The sequence below is a fragment of the Dendronephthya gigantea genome, unplaced genomic scaffold (assembly GCF_004324835.1).
Source record: "Dendronephthya gigantea isolate DGI-Jeju-01 unplaced genomic scaffold, DenGig_1.0 000406F, whole genome shotgun sequence".
Classification (NCBI taxonomy): Eukaryota; Metazoa; Cnidaria; class Anthozoa; order Malacalcyonacea; family Nephtheidae; genus Dendronephthya; species Dendronephthya gigantea.
In genome coordinates, this window is record NW_021163416.1 from 1 (window position 1) to 6,597 (window position 6,597).

At 35.5% G+C, this 6,597-nt stretch overlaps 1 pseudogene; it reads left to right on the forward strand.

The window, feature by feature from the left end:
- The first annotated feature begins 1,443 nt into the window (after positions 1-1,443).
- Positions 1,444-6,387, forward strand: LOC114542869 (annotated as a pseudogene).
- The last annotated feature ends 210 nt before the right edge of the window (positions 6,388-6,597 follow it).

Sequence of the window (6,597 nt, forward strand, 5' to 3'; positions counted from 1 at the left end):
CCCCGGATTAGGGGTAATTTTTATGAACTATAGACTATGAAAATATAGTATTACATATACAGTATGGACTGTGGTTAAGGACTTACCTGTATAAGAACAGATGGTTGGTTTAGCAACTGTTCTAAAGATTCCAATAAGGGGACATAAGCAAATTCCTCATTAGCCAAAACTTCATTGTACCCCGTTCCAACTCTCCTTCTCTTTGAAACATGACCAAGTAATATTCGAGTTGGTTCCTTAGGTGAGAAAATGAATACGTACAAAAGCATGTTTTATCTACTTTGCCTCTGGGGCCGACACTCAGGGGAGGACAGCTCCGTTTTCTATCAAAGGGAGGGAATGCACCCGCCTTTCCCACAAAACCTTTCACTCACCACTAATGAAAAATTAGTTTTGTGAAATGCTGTTTGCTGATGTTTCGTTTCGACGTGGGCCATAGGGTTCGAAAAAGGATGATCTTCGTCAAATAGGTCACTTAATCCTTCGATTTCAGCAACATCTACTCCGCCTGCTTCAAGTTTCTTTTCCACTTCCTTTTTTAACATTTGGACTGTCCTTTTTACGATCCCAGTTGTTCCTTGCACAACGGTATCTAGCGATGTTTGTGTGAGAAAGTTGGTTTCCTTGAGTTTTAATAGGTAGAGGGCGTTAATACGTTTCGTTTCCGCTGATTCATCTGCAACTCCATTTTGAGGGTTTACCCCAACATTTCCCTCAAAATTGTCAAATCCTTCTGCATCGTCATGAGCATCTACCAGTTGTGTTATCGGCTTCTTGAGATCAATGGTGTTATGACTACGACGAAGATGACTTTTATAGGAAAAAACACGGCCAAATGTAGATTGACATCCAGGTACTTCACAGGTAATGTGAATACCTGGGTCATTCTGGTGGACCAAAACTAAATGACTAACCATATCAGATATAGCTGCAGTGAAAAAATCTCCACACACTTGGCATTGAATACGATTCATTGCTTTCCCGAATATTCTGTTTGATAAAACTATGCGGTTATTAGTGATTTTTCCGCTACATTTTTTTCGAAAAATATTCAAAAAACTATAACTTGCTTCTCTTTCAAATTGTCCAGCCAATACTCCTTGTAAAATTGCGCGGACTCCTTATATGGTTTTACGCGGGTCATCATGGGATATTCGCGCTAAAAGTGAAGTCTTGCTTTCTCTGTTTCTCGGCGCTTCGCGACAGCTGTTTCATGCTTGATTCTTCGTAGCTTTTTACTTGAAAAAAACATGTCTTTGTCGTTAGAAAAGACTTCTAGTGCGGAAGACGTTGTTTTGTTTTTAGAACGGAATGGTTTTTCAGATTTGGTGGACGAATTTGTTGGTAAATATATTGCATTTTGCATTTTTTTGAATTGAATTTTGTTTGCTGTTTTACAATTTATATACTCGTCTCCATTGAGAGTTGCAGTGTCTACTGCCTATGGTTTGCTATGCGCCGTTGCAAATTGATGTATATGTACAGTATATACGTCTTTCACTAATTTTATCATTTTATTCAGATAACAAAATTGACGGCGAAGACTTTTTTGCTCTCGAACTGAGAGACATAAAACAGTTCATTCCAACTTTTAAAACGCGAAAAAAGTTCATAGCCTTGTGGACGTCGATTACCGGCATGGTAAGTGATACTGATTATAAAAAACCTAAAAACATTTTTAACCTAAAAACAATTTTTATATTCTTGCTCGATCGGGTCTGTTTGAATGGCTTGAAATGAGATGAATTATTTTTTACATTGTGATTGACAGTTGTCACATGACCACCCCAAGCTCGTCTGTTTTTAAAAATGTATTTGTTGTTGTACATATACATATAATATTTAATTTTTTGTGCAACTGATATTACAAGAGTAAAGACTAGTACAAACTGGGAGCTGGACCTCAATGATGCTGGAATATTTCTATATTATTTTTTTACTATATATCTGTCTTTAATACTATCTATTGTTTATTATTATGTTTGCTATATAGTAAATAATTACTGAAAGAGGTTGAGCGTGATATTGAGAATTATTATGGCGTTATCTCCCGAAGCCGTATGCAGTGAATGATAATATATATTATGTACAACACACACATGTCTCTTTTAACAAATAATTCTTTTTTAATTCTAGGAATTTGACTCCAATGGTGCAAAAGTTGATAGGAGCACAGCTTTTCCAGGGTATTCCAGTGAGTCTAATGTACGTACGCTATAGATACATTCTTTTAATGTCGTATTATTTTATTTGTGTTAAAATGAACATGAATCGGGCAAAACAACAACATCACCTAGCTAAGACGATAAATTGCCACAACATCACCTAAAACGCTAAATTCTAAAACCTAGTGAGTAGTGAGGACTATACTTTTATATATGTTTATTTCTGGAGCTAAGGTTGCTGAGCAACAAGTGTGGTACCTTTTTACCACAATGGTATGAGTTGGTTTTAACATTTAAAATTATAGAAATCTATGTGATTCTGGGTGGTATTTTTGTGCCTGCTTTTTAACTGAGACTCTGACTCATTTTCATGCTACACATACATGAATATGCTGCATTTTGTAACTAATGATCAGTGATATGCTGCATGATTTTATTGCCATAACTGCATAAATTTTGAACATTTACATTATAAGGCTACACCTGCGAAAGAAACTGGGTCTATCTTCGACTCAGTTCATTGTGACAAGCCAGTTGAGGTTAGTAATTTGATAAAACTAAAGTATAATTAATATACATGCACCACCATCACAGAAACTATGGGTCTATTGCTGGGGACCTGATAATGTTTCTGAAGTATTATGATGTTTTCCAGCCTGCAACGCTAATACAAGCGAGTAAAGAGGTCACTGAAACCAGTCCATGCAATAAGGTGATTTTCCAATGTGTGTTTCTAATATACAATTAAGAGATAATCTGTGTTAATAAATGCTTTTGAATGCACCTTTAGTGCATTTTACAGATCAATGATCATCAATTAATTCAGTGGCTGCATTGAAATTTGTGTAAATGCTTAATTGTAATTAATAGGTTATTTGTGTTTTATTTTTGACTGCATGCATGATGCAATACTGATAACTGATAAGCATTAATTCAACTCTGATTGTAGACCACTTCAAATTCCTCAAAAAGTTTGCTTTCCCCTCATTCATGGATCAAGAATTTCAAAATTCCTTCCAGGGTAATTGTGCATGTGGCTAATTATATGTTTTTAATATGACATCAGGATAATATTTTTTTCCATATAAAGCACACTAAAATGTTGATCAGTCAGTTAGATTAATTGTGAGCACTAAAATTTGTTATTAGCTAGGCCAATTAATTATTGATCATTTAGTGACTGATCATATTTTGCATGTATATTTGCTCAAAATATGTTGTAGTAAACTTGAAATGTGTGCATGGCATGAAATATGTTATCATATAATTAGTTTTTTCAAGGCCTATAATAGTTAAACCTGCTAATTAATGCAATCATTGTATGCAGTATTGTATGTGTACACACGGGTCTTATATGGATGAGGTGCATGCATGTATATTGTATATAGACAGATGAGCCATATTTTAAATTAGTTATTAGGCTAATCATCCAACTAAATTGTAGGCTAATGAAATGAATTTTTTTGAAATACTGCAGTGGGAACCAAATGTGGAAAATGCACTGAAAGCTGGCCAGCTTACACCTGAACAGAAAAGTGCACTGAATCGACAATTGTGATGTCTATATGGCACAGCATTCAGGTCAATTAACTGCAGCTGAGAGGAACCAAGTTGCTATAATGCTTATTCAAAAATACCCTTGTTTGATTGGATCCTTTGGAACTGGTCATGTAAGTATAACATAATACATGGTTTTGATAATATGAATATGGATGAATTTTGCCCGGGCAATATGACTGGTATATCAATTTGTGGAAAATGTGCAATGATGGTAAACAACCTTGCTTTTTGATTCTATGTTATTGCATGAATTGCTTATTTTGCTAGGTATAGTTGGTTCACATTATAGCCCATCTGTTAATATGTACTGCACATATCTAGATAAACCTGAACAAATGCAATGTGGTTTAAAATGTTCTTGCATGCATTCAAAGTTGCAGTCAGTTGAATGTTTATAGTTTGCAGGCTTGGTAGCATATTAATTAGAACCATACCATCCATAAACTCATTATGAAAAAGTGGAGTTTATGTTGCACTTGCTTTTTAAAAAATGAATTATGACTTGTGCAATTAATATCTATATTATACAAATCTAGAATACTATAATTCAAAAATGCATGCAATGAATCCTAGATTCCATACTATACTAAGGTTGGATACAGACAAAAAAGTTCAATTTTGAACCCTTTCAGGCATAAATTTATTATTAAGTGTCATATCTATATATATATGCTACAATACTTGTTCTATTACTGTGTCTAATTTATGTTTGTAGCAATTCTGGCAAAGAAAATAAGGGATAGACTTTTAAATGTGGGGCGAAGGATGCTCGAGAGGTAAAAACTACTGTATAAGGTCTGATAATTTCCCATGGTTCCATTTCTCTACTCCTGCTATAATATACTGGACATATAAAAATAATCTGCATGCAAAGAAATACAAGTATATTCATAGAACGGAAGAACATGCCCACTAACTCCATCAAAGGAAATCCCTTGCACGATCCTTCTGGTCACCAGATAATGTACACGTATTAACTTTTGGTACAGCATAAAAGAAACGTTGAAGCTTCTGGAAAAGTTTATGAGAAGAGAAAGCCAGGTCGAAAACGAAAGCTTTTGGAATCGTCCGAGATTCCACTGATCCCAGCAGGTGAAACAGAGGAAACTGTCAATGAGCAGCATTCGCAGCTCAAAGCCTTTTGCAAGACTAACAAACAGGATGTGATGCTTGTTCGACAACTGATGGATGGCACGTTTCCTAAAAGGAGAAAAACTATTCTGGAGGACAACGAGAGGGTATGGAAAACTCTGAGAATTATCCACCCTTGACCAGGGGAAATGGCAGTGAGGTAGGAAACAGCAATATAACAACAAATCACGTACGCATAGGTATACTCGAAATATAAGTGGCAAATGACAGGAAGTGTAGTGTCGTAGTTGCTTTAATTGTTATTAGCTATATTTTTTTTAACTTTCTTTAGATAAAAGCAGAATTGGGAAGAATTTTAAAGCGTGAACGCGTGGCCCAGGAAATGAAGGAGGCTTTTTCAATGATTCGCCCTTTGTTGGCTGCTTTAAAGCATAATAAGATGAAAGACATGCAGTCTCTTTTCATGGAATTAGACGAATGTGATTCAACTAACGTAGAAGGTACATATAAAATAATTAACAATTATTTTTCGTTGTACTTCTTGTTGTAGGAACACTTGCTCCGACCGTAATCGCCTGAGCCTGTACAATCATTGCAGCGGACATAAAATGAGTGAATAATTTCATAGCGACACTTTTAAACAATAATTATAATCACCTTCTCGGCAACATTCGACGTCAAACTTGTGACTACAAAGTCACACTTTGCGGTCGTTTTATAATCATGCAGGTGTATAATTTCAGACCATTTAGCGATTCTCACGATGACGAATATCCGCCATTTTTGGGGAAATTTCAATTTCAGCATATTCGTAATCATGAGGAAGGCTAATTTACCATCCCCTTGGTCAGTTCAATCACAAATTGGAAAGAGGTTTTCAGTCGCATTCATATTAACAGTTCCTAAATCATATTTTAGAGATGGAAAACCGTTGTATATTCGCGTCCCTACCGCATGTATTGGGCGAGAAAAAGTCGAAGTCCATAGCTATAGGTGAATTGTTTTGGAAAATTGTTGACGTAAGTTTGTGTCTTATTTGGTTGTTTAACAACACACCCCAGTAACATGTAAAGGAATTCATTAAAGACTGAGGCATACTCTCTAGGCAAGGTTTTGCTTTCAAGTAATTATATTATTCAATACACTCTTTATACATATATGACATTTATTATTAAATACATTTTATAGATAACAGAAGGCGCAACAAATATTACGAAAGTTATCGAGCAAAGCTCTACACCCAGGTTGGTGTCCGCTGGAACAGTTTTAAATGTGGAGTCGCTGTGTTTAGCTGCTGAAGGCATGGTCGTGTGCAAATTTGGTCCGGTGAATGCAATTCTGAACGCGGTTGTTACGTTACTTGCAAGTTTCTATGTTTTAATGCCAGCTATCCAGGTGGATTACCCAAGAATATTTTCACATTCCTGGAGCATGTGCTAGAACTAAATACAACACATAGCTCATTGCCCATTGCGGTTGACAATTTTATGTCAGAAATTAATTAAGACATTTTGTGACATTTGTTATGGCCTACTGCTGCATGTGTTTAAAATTCTTTTTAAAAGTCTGTTTTGCGTTTAAAATTCTTTTTAAAAGTCTGTTTTGAGAATAAAGTTGATGCGAATTAAATAAATATTGCATATATCTTATAGGAATCTTTCCCTGATTCCTTCGCTTCCCTGATATCCTCCGGGTCTGTCTTGGAAAAAACAATGTCCAATCCTGGAATGCGCTTTCTACAAATGCAAAGCCATCAGCTACTCTAAGTTCTTTTAAAGGG